General features: G+C 35.0%; 1 long non-coding RNA gene across 1 annotated transcript; it reads right to left on the bottom strand.

The window, feature by feature from the left end:
- Positions 1 to 14740: 14740 nt before the first annotated feature.
- LOC120586131 (uncharacterized) lies at positions 14741 to 24551 on the bottom strand. Its single transcript, XR_005648599.1, has 3 exons — positions 24244 to 24551; positions 19467 to 19629; positions 14741 to 15487 (listed from the first exon to the last, which is right to left on the bottom strand). It is a non-coding gene; the product is annotated as an uncharacterized LOC120586131 (long non-coding RNA).
- Positions 24552 to 26622: the final 2071 nt, after the last annotated feature.

Here is a 26622-nt window from a genome sequence, read left to right on the forward strand (position 1 = left end):
CTATTCTGCCTTCCCTTGTGATTCTATAGAAATTTATTCAATGTTATGGAAATAGAACACTCATCACAGTAGTGTTTGTAATTATAAGAAGGAAGGAAGGACAGAAAGGAAAGAGGAGGGGAGGACAAAAGAGGAAAAAAGGAAGTTTAAGAGGCAAGCTACAGAGCGGCATATATAGAAAATGTCCCCAGGTGTATGTGTGCACATATTCGTATAAAAATATGGAAGAATAAATACCACATTTTAACTATGCTTATATCTGGAGCTTTAGTAAGGGAAGCAAAAAGATTTCATTAAACATTTTTATGTGTTTTTACTGTTTTTGGCAACAAAGTAATCCACTATAAAATATTGAATATACTACCTCTTTGAGTCACAGAAATTGGTGAATGATAATTATTAAGTTCAAGAACATAATATATATCTGTAATCTGTGAGCAAGGTATGGGAAGCAAAATTCTAGCTTAGTACGTGAAAACAGAATGACAAAACTTAAGTTTGTTTTTCAAGAGAAAATAAATTACCTTTTTTACATACACTTCAAGCAGAGGTTAAAAAACAATCTTTTCTTCTAAAATCGGCGTTACCCTCTGGGCAGAACATGAAAGAATAACTCGCCCTCTCACGGTAAAAACAAAACCGAACAAAACCTTGCACTCTCACCATAGAAAACTGGAGTGGGGGGTGGGGGGGTGGAACATATGAAAGAGTTGAATTTAGGCACATATATTTGCCTTTCATGTACACGCATTTGACCCTTGAATGATGCAGAGGTCGAGGCACCCACTTACCCCTATCCTCCCCCACCCTGCCCACGGTCAAAATTCACATAGGACTTTTGGCTCCCTAGAAACTTAACTACAGTTATCCCTTAACATCCATATGTGAAAGCCTCTTAAATAAATGGAAATACTAGATTTTCCCAAACATGTACTCTTTCATGGTAATTTTAGAATAAAGGAACTGCTGTCAATTTAATTCTCTTTTTAAATATTCTACTTGGAAAATTGTATTCGTGTAAACAGACATAAAATCTACAAATACTTTGTATTATATATATTAAAAAAAGAACAAGAAAGCCAAAATCAACATCTGTTTTTGATTATCGATGGCAGACACGATATTGCTGAGCACTAAATAATTTTGTATTTCAAATCTCCAAATTCCTTTAATAATGATAAATAGACATACAAAGGATTAGGAAATCCTAAGTAAGTGAGCCTTTGGAATCTTATGTTCCTTAACCATGCTTATTGAAATTTTCTCTGCACTGAGAATTTTCACTCACTTCTCAGTAAACTTCTTTTTGTCATGATTCTCTAATGAGCCACTTTGTAAGAACCTCATTCTGAACAGTGTAACAAGAAAGGGAAAACTTATAATTAAATTTATTATATATGATGAATTGAAATATTATTAATCTCTTTACATGGCTAACAGTACCAGGGTAAAATAAACTCTGTTAGACATATTTACGAAATATCCCCATCCCCTTTACATTTCTAGAATAGCATCACATATAGATTTTATGCTCTAAGGAGACAAAGGATTAATATATTGAGCACTGACATGGGTTCAAAACACATCATATGATATTTTGATATAGCTTATCTATAAACCAAGAAAATGAGTTTGTGTGCTTTATGATATCTTCATGGAAAATATAGAGAAACATGTTATGAATGGCATGTTTGAACAGACATGTAATTGAATGAATGACCCTGTCCAAAGATAATAATCGATTTAATGTAAAGAGAGATTTCTTGTGGCTTCTCTTCACTCGTGGCTGTGCATTTTGATCAATAGCTTTCATCTGAATATTGCTGTCACGCTTATGAAATTCCAAGGTGGCAGAAAGTACAAGGAATATGATGTGTTGTCAGATAGATAATACAACGTGTGGTAAGATGGCCTGAGTTTTTCAAATAGAATAAACTTGGAACATATGTAAATACCTATGCCTAGATTTTTAATTGCCTGTATGGGACAAGGAAAGAGGAATTTTATTACTAATAGTGGATGTGAAAAAGTCTTAGATTCAAATCCCAAAGGGCTCGAAGGGGAATAGCCAAAGTGCCTTTGAATTTTATTTAACTGAATCCAAACTCCTCATTTGATTTTCTCGAAGTTTATTATGAATCAGCAGAGTGATAAAGCTTTCCAAAATGTTAACGTCATCTTGAAATTTATTATCAAAAGTGTTGTACCCAAAATACAGGAACTCGGAATGAAAGCAACTCTAGTCGCCGTTATTCAGACAGTTCTGGGAGATGTTTACTTTACATGGGGGCCTCACTTAAGAACACTGAGAAACTGGAATGCACCTAAAAGATAAAGGCCTGCAAAGTATTACATACATATTGAAAAGACTGATGAACTGAGAATATTTATCCTGAAAAAAAAAAAACACTTGCTGTGTTAATTTGAATTTCCCAGGAAACAGATGTCAACATGAGATTGGACATATGAGAGATTTATTGGAAAAATTTCTGTGAAAGATAAAAGGAGAGGGAGCCAAGGTAGGTAGAAAGAGTCTTAAGACTGTGACTCAGCACAGACTCCGTGAAAGAAAGAAAAGGAAGAATCTTACAGGAAGAGCCTCAGGCCACAGTGCAGTTCTGAAAAAAATCTTGACCAGACCTATAGAAAGTCCCTAAACCAAACTGGGATCTTAGAAGAATTTCCTTCAGGGAAGGAATAGCTTTGTTTAAATATGGCAATGTGTTTAGCCCTCGAGTGAGAGCAGCCTGGAGAAAGGATGCCCTATTATTAGTGTTCCAGTGGATCCAAGGTGCAGCCATTGGAATCTGTCAACCAGGTAACTAGGCTTTCGGAAGGCACATCTCCATGACCACTACACTTTGGGGACGCAAATAGCTATTTTTAGTCTTACCAAAAAGCTATAATATGAACAGAAGTCTAGATTTCTTCTATATGACTTTGAAACACAGAAGTAGAAAAAAGAGATGGATATTACACTCGGACTTTATCAGAATATCAAGAGTTTATAATAATTAGAGCTCAAAAATGGAACAAACAATTTCATAAGATAACAAGAGCCAGAAATTAAACCAGGAGACCTGTGAAGCCCCTTCTCAGTCTTGAAGTCTGAAAATCACTCAAGAATAAAGGCAGTAAAAATAGGAGAAATTCAAACAATTAAGGAATGATTATATAGAGAATAGGTTCGGAAGCTTTTATTTTTCTTTCGTAATAATGATACATTTTGCATTTCTATAGAAAACACCAAAGAATATGTTAAAAACCCACTGCCTCTTCTTAGCGTGAACTGATTTTTCTCTACATTGGATTAGAATTACAGAGCTGTAAACCGAACTAAAATTATAACCCTTCTGAAGTCTCATGTTCTGAAAAACATCAATGTTTGTCTCCCTTTCAATTATCTTTTTAAATCAATCTTATTTATTGTCCTTATTAATACAGCATATGTCCTGGCAAAAGAGTATTTCTAGATGTCAGTCACATGATAGTTTCTGCTTCACATGGGAGATAAAAATATTTTTAAAGCTTTTACGCTCTCTATTTTCTCAGGCCCATGAAAGGGTTAAGTAAGTTACAGTAGAGTCTTGAATTTGGGAACTGAAAATCTGGCAACCAGCCCAGAGTCCGTTTCCAAAAAGAAGCAGCTATCCTGGGCCTGTACAAAGGAGGTGGTTGCCCTAGCAACAGTATCTGATAAAAGAAAATATGGCTGACAGGTACACATACAGATTGCTCCAGAAAGAGCAAAGCCACTAGGCTGCTGCTGCACTCAGCGTTGAGGAGTCATGTAGCAAATCTTGAGTTTTAAAGCTGAATCCTCTCATTTCCAATTGCAGAACCTTCCAATGTTATATTTATTTAAGTCATGATCAATGTATTTTATAATCTGTCATTGTGTTGTCATTGCTGAGAACGAATATGCCTTCCAACCTAAACACAACCAACACGATAGAGTTACATCAGCTAACTCAACAGGCTACTTTCAAGAAAGACTTGCTTGGGAGTGGGGAGGTAGACGGGGTAGAGGGGGTCAAATATGTGGTGACAGAAAGAAATCTAACTATGGGAGGTCGACACACAGTGTAAATATATATATGCCTTAGAGTTAAAAAAATAAAAAATAAATAAAATAAAAATAAAGATTTGTTCAAAATAAGCATTGATTTTTTTTGTCCAAAATCTTGAATTAAATTTTTTAATTATATCCCCATTTCTTTTTTATTCTTGTACAGAGCTATGACTTTCATTGAAGTATTCAAATTGCTCAAACCTTCATTATTTTATTTTATGTTATTATTTATAATTTATGCTGTCATCCCTTTTATAAAAGATTAAACGTTTCTCAATGTCCCATGTGTCCTGATGGCCATTTTTAAAACTGAATATCTCCTGATAAAATACTTTGTGAAAATGACCTCAGAGATTTTTATAAGAGGCTTTAAAACATGTGTGGTCACTCATATTGTTTCCTTGATTATAAAGGATAGATGCATTTTTTCTGAAAAGCTTGCAAAGATTGTATCAGTTTCCCTAAATGTACACTTCAGATTGATCTATTCATAGCTTTTACCATAATTTATTAGTGTAGTGTTGAGATATTCAATCATACAGCGATCAGAATCTGAGCAAGAAAAGCATGAGTCGCTGCTTAGTGAACCATTTTATAATGCATGTTTTACTCCCCACTCCCACCTCCAAATAGCCAATTTCACTTTCCAAAAAAATATACGCTACAAAGGAAAAAGAACCATACTCTTCTAGGACATCAAGTCCTAATCCTCATGTCTATTAGCACAGGAAATGCCCTTAGTGGAGTCCTAAGCCTCCTGAGATTCTGGAGACTGAGATACTTGATGTAAAAGACATCTAAGGTTCTTATCTGTGCAGTTCCATGAAAATGGGCCTTCATTTACTGTGTTCTGTTTGAGCCTACCCATTTGATTTTGATTAGAGCTTCTTTATCAAGAAACTTTTCTTTACAAGTTTTCTCTGCACAAACACTCCTGATTTTCCTCAGCAAATTAAATACTACCAACTTTAAAATTCTACGTCAACAGTTCATCGTGTACAGTGCACAAAAGATTCCAATAGATACTACTCAGGGATATTTTAATGCCTTTTGATCTATCAGTTCCATGGATTGGAACACAGAATCTGTGGAACAACTCTTGAAATATGCAAGATGAGTGAATTGGTTGCCTCTTTTAAAAATGTGAAAGAGCAAAGGAGAGGGTGAGACAAAAATAGACATAGCTAGTTTTTCTTGACATAGGAGCAGGCTAGAGTAATTTCAGGGTTGTCCACAATTAACCTGAAGGGCCCTCCAATACATTGTTTCTAAAATTTGAATGGAACCTCTTTAAAGGAAAAATACGTTAACCCATATACCAACTGTTGATTTGCATTGTTTTGACTATACTTGAAAATGTGTATAAATATAAAACTAGGCATAAACATCTTATGCTCAGGTTTAGTCAACTGTAGAAACTTACAAATTAAATATGAACCAAATTATAAAGCTGATGAAATTAAAATTAATCTTATTAATTTAATGTAATGGATCATCTTGATATACTGAAACATAATCTGTTTGAAATTTGAATATTGTACTGACTGCCGCAACATGGTTTTGAAGCATTTAGTCTGTTGTGCTACCTCAATACATCTACCCTTTTTCTCTACTCAAACTCCTGTGAAACCTTTGTATAGTTCTTCATGATATCACTTGACCTTCATTTCTAAGAAAGCATGGTGTACTTCCTTAACGACATTCTCTTCTTTTCTTACTAGCTGATGACCATCAAAGATGTGCCATTGGTGCCAACATGATCTAAATATCAAAAAAACAGAAAGGGCAGTTGAAGTGCAGCCATCCATGTGATCCAACATATGATCATATGACCCAGCATTAATTTTTTCTCTATGACCATAAAAAATAAAATAAAATCAAGACTTCATTGTAGAAAATTCATAAAACTCTAATTGGAGAAACAAAATCTTGGAGAATAATTTTGTCCAAAACAAATTGTTTTCCTTGGTTTTCAAGGTAAATTTTCTCATAATCCGATGTCTTCATGCATTTGCACAATTGATCGAATAATCAAGCAGCATTCCCCATTCTTTCCTCCTTTTTGACCTCTTCACAGGGTCTGAGAAAAACCGAATTCTCACTTTCAGACTCCCTTACAGGTAAGGGGGACCACATGATTTGATTTTGGCCAGTGAAACAGAAGTGGAGAATTGCTTTGAATTTGCCGAGAAAGTGTTTTTCTTTCCTCATAAAAGCTACAGGTACAAAATGATAAACTGTTTGTATTCTCTCTTTCCTTTTGTTTCTGCCTTGAGCATAGACTTATTTATTTATTAATTTGTTTTAATTCTTGGAGATATATCCGACATCTCATAACCATGAGAGGCCAAGGCATTAAGTATATCTGAAAATAAAGATAAGAAGAGCCTGTGTCCTTGGTGATTTCTAGGTTTTTTCTAGATTTCTTGTTAGGTGAACAATATCTGTTCATAAGGGTTAAGCCTCTCTGAATCGAGAGCTCTGTTTCTCATAAGCCAGAAATATTTCTGATATGGAGATTTTATATCACCTTTCAAATCACCAATTTTTTTATTAGATAAAAAATAATCTTGGGACACGATGTGGGAAACTTAGATAGTGAAATATATCCCATTTATCCCATGTGCAGCTCACATAGTGTTCAATATTTTATGTTCCAAACTTTCATGCTATATTGGCTGACCTTTTTTTCAAAATTAAATACCTGTACTTGTATATAATGTTGATACTGACATGCAATAGGAAAAATGACTTTTTTTTGCAGAAGCTATTGAAATGATTTATAATGCTTGGTCCTGTCCCTGAGTACATTTCCATCCCCAAACCATGGTAATTTCTATCGTCTTGACACTGTACTCAACGCAATTACCTTCTTTCATGTCTTACGTGTGACATTGCCTCTCTTACCTGGGTTTTGCATGTGCTGTTCCTCTGCCTAGAGTGCTCCTTCCGACCCACTCCTACCCCTCCTTCAGCTCCAATTAACCCTTCAAATCTAAACTAAGTCTTCACTTCCTCAAGAAAGCTTCCCAGACCACGACCCTGAACCAAAATCAGGCTCTTTGCTATAATTCACGAAAAGCCATGTTCCTTTCTTTCCAAGCACATTTATCAACCTGAAATGATACATTTATTACTGTATTTGAGTGTCAGGGTCTTTAAAGAAACTTTACTTTAAACTCCATCTACTTAATGCTCATTAATGTGTCTCTGTACCTAACGTAGAGTTAGGTATCTAGTAGGTACATAATAAATATTTGTTAAATAAATGAATAATTAAATGAATGGAATAAAGAGAAATAATTTAATGATATTTCAAACTGGAAACTGATAACCTCTATTGGTCACAAGAAATCTTATTTTAGTATGTGTATGTATATTAGGACTACTGAGCTTCAGATCAATTCTATGGGTACATGCATTCATGTTCATTTGACAATCTAGTGTCAATGCTTTGGAAATTCAGCAAGGAATGTAAGTTAAATTACGATTCTGTATATTAATGTATAAAAAATTAAGTTCTCTGTGAAGAATGTTAGGTTGTCTATTACTTACAAATTAAGTGTCTCTTTTTCTCACTGTCCTTTGCTAGAGTTAATCATGTTTACCTTTTTAAAGGTCTTTTGCATCATAAAATAATAATTAAAAATCCTATTTGAGGTCATTTAAATGCCTTGGGAAGTATTTCCACTGAAAGTCTGAAATCCATGGCAAGAATGAAGCTTTTTAAAATTTGTAGTTACGAAGGCAAAGAATTCTTATTATCATAAGTTCTTTTGTAAATTTCTTAAATATGACTTTTTCTTCCATTATTACAGTTTGCAGGTCTTAAATGAAAGTCAAATATATCATTGTCTAACTTTTTCCATTTACAGCTAACTCTGAGACCCTTCACCTAATTCTTGAAATGAAGAGAAAATTGTGATTACTTGTTCAAATCTCTTCTTTAAGCAGAAATAAAGAAGGATAGGAGGTAACTATAAAAGCTGAAGAGCAAAAAAAGTTAAAACATAAAGCTAGAAAGAAAAACCTTACAAATTATATTTTTAAGTGGTTTTTATATTCTGTTCAATATTAAACTATACATTTTGGGAGGTAACCAAAATGTGTGTGAAGAAAATATTAGGTATGATAATTAATACAGAGAAACAGAACACAGTCATTTGATTGATTGATTTACTTATTTATTAATTTGCCTCTAACTAGAATTTGCATTAGTTTAGTTTAGAGGCGTTAAATAAGACATTTAGAAACATTTAGAAACCACACTGAAAAATAATAAATCTCCTTTTCATTTCATAATTTTAAACTTTATTCTATTCAACCTGATTTTGAAGATCATCAAATTAGCCATGTATTTTTGTCATAAAAAATAATCCATCATTTCCACATTGGTCAGATATCCCCATATTAATAAAATTAGTTAATATCAGTATAGTACTAAATAGTCAAATTGTATAAAAACTAACTCTTACCACCAAGGAAATAGAATTGGTTCATCAAAAAAAATAAATAACCGCTAACTCACATTAGGTCAACAATACATATTGACTTGCTAGAAAGTTGAATTGGTAAGATATGTTATCCCATAAGATGATGGTCTAATGGTTAAGGTGAAGAAAAGACTTACCTCTGTGAACATGGGTGTCATGAGCTTTATTACGAAATAAAAAAGTAGTAGGTTTTGAGAGAACTGGCTTTGATATGAAGAGCATGGGGATTATGAGCTGTATGATGAGCGAGGGGGAACTCATTAAATCCAATTCAATTGCAGACCAACCATTTCATCAACATACTACTGATATTAAAGGTTTTTTACTGCTATTAAAGGGCATCCATCGTAACATAGAAACATAGCACATTTAAGAAATTAAGAGAAAGCCCCATGTGTCAGGAAGGAGAGGAAGAGGAAGGAAAAAGCATTAGGCGAGCAGTGTGAGAACCCCAGACCCCAGATATGTCAGGGCTTTGCAGGCCCTGATGTCTATGCTTTGATGCTAAGAGTAATGAGATGCCATTGAAAGGATTTCAAAAGGGGCAGGGGAGGGGGTAACACAATTAAATTGTATTCATAAGAGATCAGCTGTACAATTACCATAATACCCAACAATTGCACTCAGGCAGTTAACCCCAGAGAAGTAGAAATTTAGGTTCACACAAAAACCTGTACATGAACATTTATAGTATATTTATCTATAATAACAAAAAACTGAAAAGAAAACAGATAGCCCTCAATGAGCAAGTGGTTAAGCACGCTGTGGTCGATTTATACCATGGAATACATGGAACGTTATTCAGCAATAAAAAGAAATGAACTATTTATATATGTAATAACTTGGATAAATCCCAAGGATATTTTGGTAAGTGAAAAAGCCAATGTCAAGTGGTTAAATATTATATGATTCAATTTACATCGTAGGCTGTGAGAACAGGTTAGTGGTTGCTGCAGTGCAGGGGTGGGGAAGGAGCGGGTGGTGGGGAGGCCAGGGGCTGTCAAAGAGCAAGCAGAGCGGTCCCTGTGGAGATGGGACTGTTCTGCGTCTTGAATGTAATAGTGGGTACAGGAACATGCAGGATAGATAAAATTACATGGAATTAAGCACACGCACACACACACACACACACACACACACACACACACACCAGTACAAGTAAAACTGGGTTATATCAATGTCAGTATCTTGGTTCTGATATTAAACTATAGTTTTGCAAGTTTTGCATATTACCATTGTTGGAAACTGAGTAAAGGGTATATGGAATCTCTCTGTATTAATTTTTACAACTTCATGTGAGTCTACAATTAAGTCAAAAAATAACGTATAAAGCTCTTCTGGTCAGAGTGGTTGCAGCGGGAAAGAATACATGCCAAGAGAAGAGGTGGAGGCTTTTTCCGTTGTTCGGTGTTCACCACGTGTTATGCTAGTGGAAAAGATTCCTCTCGAATGGTAGAATTTAGGGTGTACAAATCACATATACTTGTGACCTTGTATTTTATATTTTTGTGTACGTGCTTTAGCTCTCTGATGAGTAATAATAAAATTTTAAGAGCAGAGATTGTCTGATAAATGTATATAACTCCCATGACAGCCAGCACCAGGCCCTAGATATGAGTTCTGCATCTTTCGATGAATTACTGTATGCGTATGCATATGCTAAGAGTCCATGGACCTTCACTACAATTTGGGCTACAATTAGCTTCTACAAATAAAGTTACAGAAAACATGAAGGCTACTGTTCTTTCTATTAGCTCTGAATAGCATTCATGGTCCTCTGAAGTGTTTATTTAGATTGTGGTTTATTGAACCTAAAGTTAAAAGAGTGTCTTAAAGAAGCTCTGTCATCTATCTCCCTCATTTTACACGGCAGAGATGTCACGTGACCTTCCTGAAGACCCACAGGCCAAAGGTGGCCAAGAAGCAGATAGTGACTGGGGAGCGCAAGAGTTGGTTTACTTTGAAGAGCGTCAGGTTAGGAGGAAAGCATCTCAGTAAGGGATTAAAGTTGTTTCTAGATGACTGAAAGCAGATCCCTCAGTGAACATATTCTGGAACGAGGCAGTATGTATTTATCAGCAGATCAGTGATGGATTCCACAGGGTCTAGGGATCCTGTACAAGCCCCAATAAAACCAGAGAAGCCAAAGAAATTATTGCATTCCTCACATACTTGAGTAATGGTCATTCCGCTTTGTGAAAACCCATTTTGAGAGAAAATATACGGCAACAGTAAAGTTTCTTCTTTATAGGAAACATAATTTTCTTATTTTAACATAAAGGATGTTTGAGAGATGTAGCATCATGAACCCCGTGAGCCACTAAGAAAACTATAACAGAATTATTAAGGAACTATCAGACTATAGCCGGTAACCGCCACATAAATCAGTGGTTTTCAGCCAGGTTGCATATTGCATATTAGAATCACTTAAGGGTTTTAAAAATATGAATGTCCAAATACAAAACTAAACCAGAATATTTGGGGTGGGATCTTGGCCTATATTATTATTATTATTATTACTATTACTATTATTATTACTATTATTATAGCACCTCGGGGATTTTGAATGTGCAGACAGGTATGGGAAGCACTGGCACAAACCAAAGGCAAGATTATACATTCAAAAATGCTGCATTCTGTCTAGAAGAACATTTTCCTCCATTTATCTTACGTTCTCTCATCTTTCCTAAATAATAGGCTTCCTGTAGATCAAATTTCATGAATTGTTACCTTCAGTCCTTGCCTAGAATTCCAGAAGTTTAAGATAAAAGAGACTATATATCAATCCACAATTGTTATTTGACTCAAGACAAGGAAATTATTACGAATATAAATATTCCAACAGAGGCTGTATTATTAGATGTGTGAGGAGAAAAATGAACTCAGCCTTCGATATTTTTTTCCTGCTCATAGTCTTGAACCCCAACGTGAATGCATCTTTTCACATAAACCTGGTTCGAAGGTGGTGACATAGTCGTGCAGCTAGAGCTCTTCTTGATCCTCTTCTTTTGAAAATAGTTCTAATTTCAAATTATTTAAGGGAGTACTGGTTGTGCTTTCCAGGTTACGGAAACAGAACTTTTTCATAACATCCTCAGACAATATTCCAAAGAGCATTTCATTAAATAATGCCCTGACCAGGGTTGTCTCCAAATGGGGGAAAAGGACAAAATTTTGAAACAAAGAGTAAATCAGCATCATGGCATGGTGAAATTATGACTGAAGAACCGGAACACTCCCAAGATAAAAAGCAAAATGACACCTTTGAATCACGAGATGCCAGGTGCATTCCGAGTAGCACCAGATTCCTGGAATATGAAATAGATTTGTGCCTTGAAGAATCACTGCTGGGGTTAGCCATTTATTCTTTCTGTTATTTAGAAAAGCTTTGAGGTGTGAGAGAATAGAGGTAGCCTGAATAAATTTCGTGGCAATAAAATAGGGAAAAGCTTAGGTTTTTTTTTTTTTTTTCTTTTGAAAACTATCTGGACATGTCGGCATTCTTTCTTGGAAGCATGACCTATAGGTAAAAGAATTCATTCAGTATCTCTTATTCTGGAATAAGTCCTTCGGGAGTGTGGGGAATCCAAAGATCATTTACAAAGATTTCGTGACCTTAAATGGCTCACATTCTAGTGAAAGAATGAGAAAGTAATGATCACGAAGGGATCTGTCAGATTAAATCTTAAATACAGAAGTGAGACGAGAAGTTTCCAGGTATCATTCCCAGTGGAATGAGGAAGCAGGGACTTAAACTATGACAGTCCTGGAATTGTCCCAAACTTTTCTTGTGATGTCATTTGTCCCTGAGCAATTCCAGTCAATGTTACACAGTTTGATTTTAGGGCAGAGAAGTTTCCTTACCAGAAACCAAAGGTGGAACAGAAACTTTACATATATTGTGAGTTCTCTAGACAAAATTCTGGTCAGTGTGATTCAAAATGAAAAAAGTCCCATGTGTGAGTTAATCTTTGGAGGCTGGAAATTAGGCCACAGAATTGATTCATGCTTTGCCAAGAAGTCTGCCTTGAATCGATTTGCACTTTTATCACCATCATTTGGGAAGAGTCTTCAGCCTAGGTTGTCCAGTTTGGGGAGTCTATTTTCTATTCAGTTCTGGCAAACCATGAATGACTTACATATTGAAGATAAAAGCCAACACAAAGGTAAATATTGTTGGTATATTTGAAAGAGGAGGAGTAGATTTTCTTGAAAAAGTAGACTTAGGGCAAAGATGAAAAAGGAAATACAATTTTATAAAACTTCATATCCTCTAGGAGATGCTGGCAAAGTATTTTAGTTGTGGAGATCATTGAAGAAGAGAGTCCATTCAGCAACTGCAAATGAGTGACTTCCACTGAAACCTGAGCAGTAAGACCAAACATTTTATTTTAAATACTAAGAAAATTCCCTTTAGACAGAGAATGGGTGAGAAGTCTTCATCATCATAACACCAGACTCACGGGCAGCCACAGCACAAGAGCCCTAGGTGTGGATCACGACCCAGAGAGTCAGGCAGAGGTTTAGATTCTGATGGTTCATCAAGCTGGAAAACACTTTTTAAAAATTATTAAATCCACTGTGGGCAGCAGAAAGAAGAAAAAGTAGTGAATCCTTAAGCTATCAGCGGGAATTCCTCAACTTCTGTCAAAATGTTAGCATTATACTTTTGCCCAGAAATTTCATTTCAGAGAGACTACATCCCAAGTAAGTAACCAGCAAATGTATTAAGACATCTGTAAAACTATACCCATCCTTATGTTACATATGATATTAAAAATTAGAAATATCTCAATGGCCATCAGGAGGAAATCAGTTATATAAATTACAGGAAGGCCAACAGAATCCCAGGTGACCATTAAAAAACATGATGAAAACCTCGGGCTGTTGTGTATATGAACGGCTGTAAGTAACATTTCTTACAATCAAGTCAAAATGCTGATAAGGAACAGTATGAATAGTAAAATTCCATTTTTATTTTAAAAATGTATATACACAGAAAAATCTCCAGAGAGTATACATTTAAATGTTAAAGAATATACAATAAAGAATAAGCAATAATTATCATCGGGCAGGACATTTTGTCTTAAGATTCTTTATGTCCTTCATAATACATTACACATATTTATACTTCATTACACATTATACATATTTATACTTCCTTTATTTCATATTTCTATATTTTCTGAAAATTTACAATAACGATTTAATACTTTATCATTAAAAAAACAAAACAATGACTTGATTCTTGTTTTTTTTTTAATTTAACAGACTTTAGAGGTTTGTGGTTCTCAGAGGTCAGGAACAAGAAAAAAATTAGGACTGTTGAGTGCCACATCAGTTAGAAACAGTGTCACGAGTGTCATAGGAGAGCAAAGGCTGCCTGCCTTGACCGGGGGCCACATACACACTGGGGGTGAAACTAAGTACTTAATTACCTTCCAAGAGTAAGGTGCTCAGAGCGGTCATTTAGTAATTACTTAGGTCTACATAAATTTTGCCTTATTTGACTTGGCCTGTCTGTAATTTTTAATACTGTTAATCATACCTTCCTCTCCAGAATTCTTTTCTTCCTTAACTTTCAATCAATCACTCTCTCCTGCATGGTTAAAAGTAAACTCCAGGCTTTGAATTTCTTTTTAAACTCTGCTGATTCCTCTCTTGCTCTCATCCTGTGAAAATAAGTGTCCCCTGGATTTCTCTCCTTAAAGCTGCTCTGTTCCTGAAAGTTCTTTGTACTCAGTCTCCTTCGCCCTTCATTAGCTTTGCCCATCAACATTAGGACTCAGACCTCGATCTTTTACCTGGGTTCGTATGCTACAAACCCATCTGTTCTTTGGACATTTCATTCAACGGCTTAAAGTCAATGTAGCAAAATAAATGTTGTTATCCCGTCCACACGCTTTGCCACCACACACACACACACACACACACACACACACTTCAGCCACATGTAATCCTTCTGCATTTTTTTTTGATGATAACACTGTCTCAGCCTCTCCAAATATCAGAGCTTTCAGAGTCAACCACAACCCTTTGTCTCTCACTACTCCACAAAGTCCTATAAATTCTGCCTCCTAAACAGCTCACATATTTGTTCTTCACTTTCCACCTCCACTGCCACCACACTGGGTTATATTTCTTGAGATTATTTTAATAATCCTTAAATGGCTTCTAAGTCTTTCACCAAGCTAAGCTTTCTTCTGATATGCATAACTAATCATGCCATTCCCTTATTTGAATTCTTCATGGGATCACCACTGCCTTCAAATTCTCCATAATCTTTTCTTACCTTTTTTAGACTCAACTATGTTTATCTTCGCACATAGACTGTATCCCTAAATTCTCCTAAATGTACTTTACTTTCTTATGCCTTCATACCTTTTTAGTTCCTCTACTATCAGGATTCAACTTGTCAAGGACCCACTTCGAAGCCACTAGGTTACCTCGGAGTGCCTTACACAGGAGACGATTCTATAGTTAGAGAGTTGTCATTTAGAAGGCCTAAGATAACATAATCAAGTAGAGAACCAGAATCATTTTCAAGGAAAAATTAACATCAGTAAAGTTATAGTTCATAGTAAAACAATGTTGCCCAGCAGGAAGAAAGAAGGGAGGGATAGAAATAGGAGATGTTAGTTTGCAGTCAAGAAAGTTTAAAGAAAGAAGAATTAAGGTTCAGAAAAGAGACCTTGGATAGTAGTTCCGATTGAGACGATAAATCGACGGTTGGTGCTGGCTAGCTGCTTTTTTTTAGAAACTGAGAAATGAAAAAGAAGACAAGTGTCATTGTAATCATTCTCCCAGCCGCCGACTCCACCAGTCTCCTTGATCATGGTTGATTGAATCAAGCGTAGATCCAAGCTAAATGTGATGCAAGTTAGACCCAAATACCTTCCAAATAAGGTGAACCAGGGACAACCTGAGACAAAAGACAGTGTGACCTGAGTTAGATCATGACGGTGGCCTGTCAAGTGCTGTGTCTGACCTCCCCAGAACGGCCATGGCTTCCCTCCTGGAGGGTAGGTTTAGACTGCCCAGAATCTGTCACTAAATTTCCTTTTTGACTTGAGTATACCAAAACATCTCTAAATCATTTGGGAACAAAGCAAATTAGAGAAAACTGTGTTTTCAATATGATTTCTTTTGTCCAAAAAAAGAAAAAGGCACTTAAAGTTTAGACTTAAAACAACAACAGATAAATCCAGACCCGAGGAGTATGTCGATGTCCAGTGCTGGTGGAAGGTGCCTGCCGACTCTCATAACTGTAAGCCAGCTGCTCTCCTGGTTGCTGTTGCGGCCTCCAGTTGGTAACATGCAATTTGATGGCAGGTATTGCAAAAATACTCAACACAGATGGGCAGACACGGGAGAAGAGTGGCCTTCAATTGAGGGCAGAATGTGTCTTACATGAAGCTATAGCACCAGCACTCTTTATGAAAGGATCCCTCAGGAAAAAGTGTTCCTACACCCCTGCCACTTGAGTTAATGAATAAGCCAACGATTTAAAATTTCACTTTCCAGCAGATAAATAACTGAAATGCAATGCTGAAAGAAACAAGCCAGGATTACCTAATGAGAGAAATAACTCTACAATGATGACAAAGTGCAATAATTCCAGGAGAGTCATTGTTCAAATTGACTCTGGTAGCACAAGCAGAGAGGAAAACCGGAATTGAGATAAACCAAAGTTATACTAGGAAAATGACACATCCAAAGACTTGAGTGAAAACAAGAAAGCAAATGGTAGGAACAGTGGTCTTCAGTGCAAGACTCAGGAAGAATCTCTCTGTTTGGGAAACACTTTCTAATATGTTCCTCAAACTGCAAGTTCATTCCTCCATGACAGCATTTACCCTACTGAGATCACTGACTGTCCTGCAGATGTTTCGCACAAAACTGAGTACATGAAGGGAAAGGACAGCCCAGCACATAACACAGCGCCCGGCACAGAGGGGGACTATAAATGGTTGCTGAAAGCGCGTTGAATGAAATCGGCATGAGCATACTATTTGGAGCACAAAAGTAGCATTTTAGTCTCATCTAGATAACTAGAAGAGAATGATGGAAGCAAATATATTTAAATAAAGATACTTCTGAAAATGCAAATAGATTGCCTTCACATAGCATTCTTCTTCAGAGTATAAGTAATTGCCTAATTCATCAGAGAAACTTTTAAACGTTAAACTGATGCTGGAGATAGGACGGGAATAAAGCAAATCTGTCTTGCTTGTGAAAAATTGAAGTGTGCATTTATTCTTTTGCCAAATCCTCATATTCTAGGAGAATAATATCTTTGTGCATATTTACAACCATCTAATGAAGTGTTTGTTAAATCTTTAACCTACCTGGAATCAATCACAGTATGCCTTCACACCAAGCAAAACATTTGCACTGCTTTATTAGACACTGAGACCTGTGCTTCTTAAAAACTGCCTATTCATGATGTGGTCATATCTTTAAATATTCCAATATATATCAAAGAAATATGTATTTTAAAACATCAATTCCAGCTTTGAAATCTCAGAATGCAGAATTTAATTGGTAGAAGATCTGAAATCAGAGTAAATCTAATTGCATCAAGTTTTGTCCATGATCAAACTGTGAGCCTAATCTCACACAAAGGTCCTAGTGGCCCTGCTAATTATATCAGGAGAATATATATTCTTCCTCAGTTGCAAAGAACTATAACAACAACAAAACTAGTTATAAGACAGGTGCTCAAGGTTCAATTTTAATCAGTTTCTCTAGTATTTATAGAAAGATAATTTTTAAAAAGTGTCAAAGGAATTGCCATGTATGACAAAATCTTTCTTCTTAATCTGTATAAAAATGTTTCAGCATTGTGGTGAATTGGAGCCTGGAGTTGCATTCTACTTGTGAAAAGATCCACAATAACAGAACAAGAAGTCCTCCAAGAGGCTTAATTTAAATTTTTTAAGATTCCATCTGTTTTTCTTTTCCCCAATATTTTAATGTTCAGAAAGGACATATTTTATTAGCATTATTACAAAACTTTGGAGACATCATAGTGTAGTGAAAAACATAGCCTTGGAATGAGTTAGAAGTCAATGTGATGTCAACCTCCCATTACTTTGGACAAATTATATAATCCACTTGAGTCTCAGTCTCAAATGGATTATATAATTTGAGAAGATAAATGATATCTAACTCATTGAGTTGATGTGAGAAATTAAGCAAATGAGATAACATAAAATTCTTGATGCAAGGTAGGTTCTGGAGAAATTTATCTGTTTGAGAATCTTACTTTTTTTTTTTAATACATGAAGATTTGTAATATAAGGGGAGAGCACACAAAGGTGGAGAGAAAAGACAGAGATTATAAAGTCGAAGAAAACTAATATGCTGAGGTCTAAATGTCACTTAGAGGTAAAAATCTATGTTGATTTCTGATGGCTTTATCATAATGTGGGGTCAGCCATCTCCCCACCATTTTCCCAGCCCTTTGTCATTCAGAAAATGATCACTTAGCCCCTGGACTTATGGTTTGGTGGATCTAATGAAACCTTTGCCAAATCATTGCCTTTTCTTATTTTATTGTCCCTATAGAGTGAAGAAAACCCTGATAAAAATAATAGCTGGAATAATTGGGGGAAAATAGCCTTTCATTCACTGCCTTTTAAACTGATTTCAGAGAATCTGTATTTTTACATGCTTTGCCTTGGACAAACTCCACTTAAAATGAAAAATATTTCAATTTTTTTTATTAGTTATCATTAACATCCCTCCATTTGGCTATTATTTATATGCCTTTAAGGTTTGGACCTAAGTTTTTTAAACATTTTAAAAATATACTGTCTGAACAAACAATATGATGAGAGTAGTCTGTTAAATTTCACTAATCCCATCATCTTGACCAGGAATTTAAAAAGAGAAAAGAAGAAAAGAAATGTTCTCATGTTTCTGCCCAGAAGAGTACTAATGGGTTATGAACCCTTTCAGAGTCTTAGAGCAGAGAGAAAAAATAGTTGCCTTGGTAACAAGGCAGACCAATCAGCTGCATACAGTCTCCCCAGAGCATCTAATTTATTCAGCAAACGCAGGCAAGAACAGGTGGCCAACCTAAATGATGCCAAAAGCCTCAGCTCTCCAACATACGTGCCCTCCCCCATCAGGTTTTCTTGTACATAAAGTTTCATTCTTGTCCTTCATGAAGAGAGAGTTAAAAAGGAGCATGTCAGTGGGCAACTTAACATGTTAGTAGACGAACTGTCAGAACTCATTATTTTTTAATTTTCTGACAAAAAAAAATAGGTGTGTGATTTCAAGAAATGATTGTACTGACAACTTAATTCTGCTAGTTACTTTGAAAGTGGAGGCCATCCTAACTGCTATCATAAAATTCTGTTATTTGTATTTTAATAAATCAAATCCTATTGTAAGTTTTAGTATCAATAGAGTTGATCCTAGAGATCGCAATTATTGCTGTAGACAATAAAGTGTCACAGAAGTTCCAATTCCTTAAGCTCTCTGAAAGCACATAGGTATTTGTAAATAATTCTGGATCTTAAAAGGGAAAAATGAAAGAGAAATACCAGCCTTGTTAAAGTTATGTTTATTTAAGCATTAAATAATCCCTTTCCCTATATCTAAAGTTATAAAGGAAAAAATCTGGAAAACTAACAGTAAAGCATAAACTTTTCATGCTATCTAAGGACTTTTGTGACCTAGACTCAGTTTCCTTTTCCAATCTCATCACCAAACGCACTCTCAAATAAATGCTGATCTTCAACCAACAGAATGCCAATGAAATCTACTCTTCCCATCTCTCGATGTTTTCTGTGTCTTAGAATGTCCTTCCAGCGCTGGACTCTGCTTAACACTTATCCATTCTTCAAGGCTAAGTTCAATTATTTTCTCTCCCCAAAGCTTTGCCTTACCTCCCCAGGAAGAATTGCAAGCATCCTCCAGTGCTCCCTCTGCCAATGACTCCATTGTCTGTTTCTGTATCTAACTTCTTTATCAGATTGAGTCCCCCAGACCTTAAATGTAGGAACTATGTTCTCTTTGTCCTTCATCTCCCGTTAGTACCTGGCTCATAGTCTGAAATGATAAATATTTGGTAGAAGGATGAATGAATGTACGAGTGAATGAATTGTGCTTTATTAACACAAAATCTGCACAAACACAATACACAACAAAACATTTTTAGATATTAAAATTTAAAAAAATCTCACTAACTTAGACAAAATACAATGAAGTGTGCTTGTACTAGTAAAGGTCTGTATTTTTTTAATGAGTGGAAACTTTTATGCAAATGAAGTCTTAAATGCAGCTTCTCTTTTAAAACCTGAATGTCAAGCCGTCATCCAGGCTGCTGTGTCTGTTCATTCCCCCTCTCAAAGCTTTTCTACCAAAAACCACAGGCTTCTAAGAGCAGAGCTTGAAAATACCGGGCTAGACTTACAACACATTCAATTTTGTCTTCCTGCTTCTCATTACATAGTAATCACATAAGCAAGTGTTTGTTGAAAATGACATTTAAAATAGGAGGCAACATTGGCTAGGAAGTTCAGGTCTTGGCGTTTCTCTATTGATTTGCTTTTGAAGTCTTCCAATTGTTTCCGAAGGTGACCCTTGCTGCCTGAGGATGTTTCCTTGGCAACAGGGATGACTGCTTCCAGCATGTAAAGAAAAGGCGTCTCTGTTTGTTTTATACCCAACTACCACCCAGAGATGCTATGTCGCTTCAAAGAAAGCAAAAATCTCTCATTTTTAAGTACAAGATCAGCTCTCCAGTTCACAGGCTGCACATTACTCTGGAAAACAAGAGGTGGTGATAATTATCCAACAATAGTTTCCTCACCTCATGAAAAGGACACACCCTCTATGCATTTTTATTCTTCTTCCCTAACTATCCAACATGCCTGCCTATGCATACACACACACACACACACACACACACACACACACACACACTTTGCACACCATTTCTTTTTGCTTTTTTCATTTTCTGCATTAAAGCTTTTTGCTTGTTATCAATGATCTCCTTTCTGTATGGTCCCTTTTTTTATTTATTTCCTCTTTCCAGTAATGGCTTCTTTGCACATCTCTGTTTCCAACATCAAACAAATTCCAAGTCAACCTATATGTCCAAAAAAAAACTTGATTAGAGCAACTGACATTTGATCAACTTGCATGACCCAATGTTATTGCAAAATGAGATGGAAAAGTAAAATAGGTCTTGAAATTAATGTTGTTTATGATCAATTCACTTTTAATTCACATTTATTTGCTTATATATTCTTTAAAGTGATATAACAATAGTTTATTTGTTCTGCTTTGTGTCTCCCAAAAGCAATTTGAGAACATTTCTTTACCATCAATGAAACTTCTTTGTGCCAATTTCATACAATTGCACAGTCACATCACAAAATGGCTAGAAAACTTAGTGCCAGACATATCTTCATATTAGTGGCATTATTTTGTCTGAATTTTTATTTACAAAAAAAGGAGATGATTAATAAGGTTGTATAGAGTTTTGTTGGGAAAAAAATTATTCCTAAAGGAAGCTTCCAGATATCATTTTTGTTCTAATTTCAGTGGGGAAATAACTAAATAAACTAGATCTTTAGAATGGATAATAGCATATAAAAAGGCTCAAACTCATAGCTCAGTTTTTCAATGTAGAATGTACAAAACCCTAAATATAAACAGTAAAAGTACAATATGACTTCTTTTATATCCAAAGTAATCATGGAATACAATTTTTAAAATGATGTCACTTAACACATAGTGTTATAAATCCATAGATCTAAAACATATTTTATTATAATAAATTCAGAAACTTAGATCTGCAATGTACTTTAGAAACAAGGTAATCCTTTATTTTACATATGAGAAAATGAACACCAAGGAAAAGTAAGAAATATGCTTCTGCAAATTGATCTTAGACCTTGGATGAGTATCAGAAAAATCTTTTGATTTTTATTTGCTTATCACATAAAATGTTCACAATGAAGTCATTGAAGACAATAATTACATTTTGCTTTTTCTTGTTAAGAGTTTTGTTTTATAGTATAATGCTCAACTTTCAACAATCTCCAATAATTTATGCATGTTAGGAATACTTCCAGCTAAAAGTAACAGAAAACACTACTTAGGGTGACAATAAATATTGTTTTATTTTTCTGACATAACCAGGAGTCCTGAGTGAGGCAGTTGTCACAAGTTCAGTGGTTTCAGCATGTTAGAGTTGGCATTTCTGAAATTCTCTTGGGGTTTCATCATATCTGCCTCACAGTCACAAAATGGCTGCAGAAACTTTCAGTATCCCAGTCTGCCTTCAAGAAAAAAGGGAGAAGGAGCCATGCCAGCCTTTCCTTTATATTAAGAGAGAAGGAGCCATGTTTTTCCTTTATATTAAGTAAACAAGAGCTCTTAGCAAGTTCATGCTCTTGTCTCAATGTCCAGAACTAAAGAATATGCCCCCTCTCACTACAAAGGAGACCGGGAGCATGAGAACTTAGTAATTTCAACTGTTATAACAGAGATAACACTGGAGAAATTAATTTAAAATACCCAAGGATAGGCTAAGAAGATTAGATGCTTATTTTTTGATGGATAGGTAGGTAGATAGATGATAGATAATATAGATAGATGATAGATGATAGATGATAGATGATAGATAGATAGATAGATAGATAATACAAAGATATCAGGAAATAAACAAACAAAGAAACCAAGAAAGAGATCAAAACAGAAAATAGGAAAAATGTATTCCACTACATCTTAAAATAGAAAAATGAGATATTCAAAATGAGAAACAGAGGTGCTACGAAGCTGCATATACATGCTTTCTAAATGCCTCCCAAAGTAGGATCCTCGAAGCAAGTTCAGAGGACTGGTAACCAATGCAGGCCAACAGAGAAGGTACAGCAATCTGAGAGGACATTGAAAACTTGTACATTTAGCCAGTTGGTAGGTCAAAGGAAAGCTCAGGGAAACTATTGCCAAGAAACTTAATCACTTAGAAGCGTCTGAAATTTAAAATAATTACACAGTGTGAATAATTTAAGATAATTTTTGCACACTCTTCTTAACACAGAATTAAAAAAGAACAATATTATTACAAACTATTTGTCATTTGACTCTAAAGTCACTTCCAAGCATTCTGAAAGTGTTTAAGAATATTTGCAGAAGCTTTCTTTTCTTTTGGGTCGTGTCATCCAATATGAAAACTAAGTGGGCCGGTTGAATTGCTACAGAATCAAGTCAGCAGGTTTACCTCTCAGTCACCTCTTAAAAACGAGTATCCTTTCTCCTCTTAAAAACAAGTATGAAGGATTATGCTACCTCTCTGTCCTCCATTCCCTTCTAGAATGGAGTAATTATGTACAATGCAGTCATTCAATAAATAGTTGTTGCCTGAGTAGGTAAAAATTAATTCTTTGTGGGCCAATTGCCTACTAGGCAAATATTATCCTACTTTGAGGTGAAATTCGAAAGATTCTGCAAAACTCTACTGCAACATGAGTTGCACAGAAATAGAGTTAAACATCAGATCTTTCTCCAGAAAATAGCTCATTGACAAAATTTTAGACAATTAATGTTTTAAGAGTGGGAAGTGCATGCTTATCTTTTTGTCTCCATCACCAAGCCCATTGCCTAGCACATAATAAATGTTTGTAAAATGAATTGCTAATCAGATTTTATATTGAGTGATTACTAAAGTGGTGGCAATCGATATTTTGGTTCAAGCCTTAAAGTAAAACTCGATTGACATGTTTCCAATGAATATTCAACCCTTGAACTTCATTCTTAAGAATATTATTCAAGCTCCAAAGTATTCATCTTCCCAACCAGAAGGCTAAAGAAAATCTGAGAGGAACTTCATAAGACCCAGGTTCCAGTTAAGCACACATTCCCACTCGCGTGCACGCGCACACATATCGTATAGCTCTTTCTTCTCATATCATTCTGGGCTTATAAAAGAAATTGTTCTCAGAGAGAGAAAGGGGAGTATAACCAAGAAGCCTGGGGGGTTTGTCTCTAAGAATACAGAACTAAATAACCCTATGAGGAACAGGATTCTATAAAATCATGTTTATTAATTTTTATCTATGCAGTTCCAAATATAATTTATAACAAGTGTAAATGAAGATAATATATTTCTTTATGGCTAGAGGATTAAAAACATTGCTTTTTTAAAAAATAAAATGAACTCTTTTATTAGTACTCAAACCATCCTGCAAGCAGAGCTCCCCGTTGACACGGTGGTACACACGGTTCTACAACAGAGCAGTATACGCATTGTCAACAAGTCAGACGTTGCATTATTGAAATAGTTTTACCACAGTCTCTACTCTTTCACTTGTGATCATTTTTTGCTTACATGCAAGCTTAGCTAGGTGAGCATGATCCCATGTTAATACCCTATGAGTGTGAATGTGTACATTTTTTAAAAGCACTACAATTCCTCTCTCACTGATTTCAGAAAAGCCATGAGAAGTTCAGGATCCTTCTCACATAACTGCAAGCACAAGGATATTTTTAGTGTATTTTGTTCCATAATGAAAAGGAACCAAAAAAAAAAAAGAAAAGAAAAGAAAAGAAAAGAAAGAAAGAAAAAAGAAAAGATCCAAAGCAAAACATACAAAGGACAGAAATAAGTCAGCTGAAAAACAGAAGGCTGCGGCGCTAATTGAACATTATTACCTTTTTCTCAGGGTGAGGAAAATGCATCATGGTCATTTCTGTCTTTTCTCACAGAGCTGATTTAAAACCCCCAGCTGAGAAGGCAGCTGCGCAGAGCAGGGAACTGGTGAGCTCAGCAGGAGTCCTACATCCTACTGCTACTTCCAGAAATTCATGCTTTCTTTCAGTTGCTGTGTTGTCGTTAGTAATGCCAGAAATGTGAAATGGTGTCCTCTTTTCTGCAGCAGTGCTACAAAGATCACAGCGACGTGTCTTTAAGGACTTCAAAAGCCTGAAACACCGTGTTATTGTTATTGTTATTTATTTTCAATGTAACCTCCAAAGAGCAGACAGTTGGCTACTTTTCAAGGTTTTTGAAATTCTGAAGCACTTTCATTAATCATGTTAATGGAATGGATGGCAAAACAGACATGAAAGTTGAAGCATATGGGAGAGGGGGTGGTAAGGTCTCTTTTTTCCTCCTCCCCATGGAGGGGGAAAAAAAAAAAGACTTCAGAATTATACTGTGATTTTTCCCCCAGATTGCAACAATGAAATCCTTATCTTAAAAAACAAAACACTATATCTTATGCCTCTGATAAAAGTAGCAATACAAAATGAACTGCAACCTAAAATAAAGCTACATATCTTAAAAGCCCTTGAAAATTGAATGAATTTATTACCTGTTTCCATATAGTGGCATCGAAAATGGTTTATGAAGTATTCTGGAAATAACTTAAAAAATAATAATTACAGGGAAACTACTGGGCAACAGAATGGCTGAAGTTGCTGGCTGCAAGATGAGATTGATGTCACAAGGTTGTCATAGGTGAATAAAGCGTGTCATATTCAGAGCAAGAAATTCTGGTGGGGTTTAGCCTTCTAAATCAAAGGAAAAATAATCGGTTATATTTCTGAAGGTACCATTGATTTAAATATATATTTTAAAACATATATAATGTATATTATATATACATATACATACCTAATGTATAAAATTACATTTATATGTATAAAATTTACATGCATGTTGATAAGTATTTCAAGGACGTTAGGCTCCAAAATCTAAAATAATATTTACTGTTTCAATACTTTGATTATTAAAGTATTTAAAATAAAACTTGAACAGTAATTTTAAATATATATTTTATAATTGAGTACATTTCTGTTACTACTTGAAGGCAGCGACCAGACATAACAGTTAGTAAAAATAACTAATAAAAAGAAATGTATTCTAAATCATTTTAGGAGTCTCTTTTATTTACATTTAGTTAATTTTATAAGTCAGTTATGGGGGAAATGTAGAGCTGAAATATTAACATTCAGAAATTCTTACTTATCTAAGGATCGTGTCGTCCAATAGGTATTTATGACAATAAATTTAGTGTCTAGAATTTTATCATGCTAACTTAAAACCAAGATTACATAAAACAAATATTCAGATACATATATGATAGATATGTGCCTTTCTTTCAGGAAGTCTCCTTTGTTTTTCAAATGAATTTAACTAAAAATGTTAGGAAAATAGAAAACTAATACATTTTCCATTGTTGCATAACAAATGACCACCAATTTAGCAGCTTAAAGCATAAGTTTTCTCATTTTGGAAATTTATATGCAATAATTTTATAAAGAAGCATACAGCTCAAAAATGTTGGCTTAGCATGATTATGGTACGTTTTTCTTATTCATTCATTCAGTTCCAATAGCTATTGTTGAGATTTATGCCAATATTTGAAATTTTCACCCTGGAGAAATTATTTAAAGATTTTATTTACAAAAATGCTATTTATAAAAATATCAAATATTCAGATTTAGTCTCAACAAATACATTTCAAGGCCATCCAGAGATGCTACTATGTATAGGAACATGAAGATAATGCATGATGAGAAACTGAGTTATAATATCTGCAATAGCAATATCTCAGAAGTGTATTTTTCAACATTCTCCAAAATAATTTCAGATACCCACAAGACACATGTAAAAAAATCAGCCTCACAAATAATTATAAAAACTCAAATAAGTTAAAAATTGTATTCAATTTTAGTCTATTAAATAATTTTTAAAATATAAAATTTACAATAACAATGGAGGTACAGTATCATATATAACTATTGATAGTTCAAAGTGGTATACGGCAGTTTTGCAGGAAAATAATGTCAGTAGAGCGAGCAAAGGAAAAATGACCACAAATTGATACTAATGGCCACCTCTGGAATCTTTTTTTTAAAGCTATATTTATAATGGTGCTCAGCATATCACATCATAGAATTGAAAAGGTGGAAAAACTAAGAGTCTAATAATAAATAAATCATTCCGGAAAGTGAAAATTAGCCCTGGTTGTGGGCAGTTAGGGCAAGGCTGTGATGAATGACACACACGAAACATCAATACTCATC

Source organism: Pteropus medius, unplaced genomic scaffold, assembly GCF_902729225.1.
Source record: "Pteropus medius unplaced genomic scaffold, Ma_sr-lr_union100, whole genome shotgun sequence".
Taxonomy (NCBI): Eukaryota; Metazoa; Chordata; class Mammalia; order Chiroptera; family Pteropodidae; genus Pteropus; species Pteropus medius.